At 49.5% G+C, this 319-nt stretch overlaps 1 protein-coding gene across 6 annotated transcripts in view; it reads left to right on the top strand.

The window, feature by feature from the left end:
- LOC117151124 (protein trachealess-like) overlaps positions 1 to 319 on the top strand; it is a 141144-nt gene that overhangs the window by 205 nt on the left and 140620 nt on the right. For all 6 annotated transcript variants that reach the window (XM_033323808.1, XM_033323809.1, XM_033323811.1 and 3 more), the window contains exon 1: positions 1 to 319. This exon is cut by the window's left edge and continues 205 nt beyond it. The gene's annotated coding sequence lies outside the window, so the exon portion shown is untranslated.

The raw sequence follows: 319 nt of genomic DNA on the forward strand, positions 1-319 counted from the left end.
GGCTCGCGTCGTGCATGGGACCGATCATGTGTCGACAGTGTGTCAAGTGATTGCTATTATTGGTCGGGGGTTTGTTTTCTCGTTCTTGGTGGAGGTATATGTACGTAAAGGGGGAAGCTTGTTGCTAGTAGAGTAGAAGAGATATAGAGAGGTTTCGCGTGGAAAAAAGACACGGAAGTGTCCGTTGTTTTGATCGGTGGGTGTGTGGTTTTTTTTTCGTACGAGGTAACATTATTGTTGGGTGTGATTCACGGTGTTTCAACGGACGGACAAGATTGACGTTCGTGGTGGAGGGCTGGCTAATGCACCGCGGCGGCGG

The sequence above is a fragment of the Bombus impatiens genome, unplaced genomic scaffold, assembly GCF_000188095.3.
Source record: "Bombus impatiens unplaced genomic scaffold, BIMP_2.2 scf_1275, whole genome shotgun sequence".
Taxonomy (NCBI): Eukaryota; Metazoa; Arthropoda; class Insecta; order Hymenoptera; family Apidae; genus Bombus; species Bombus impatiens.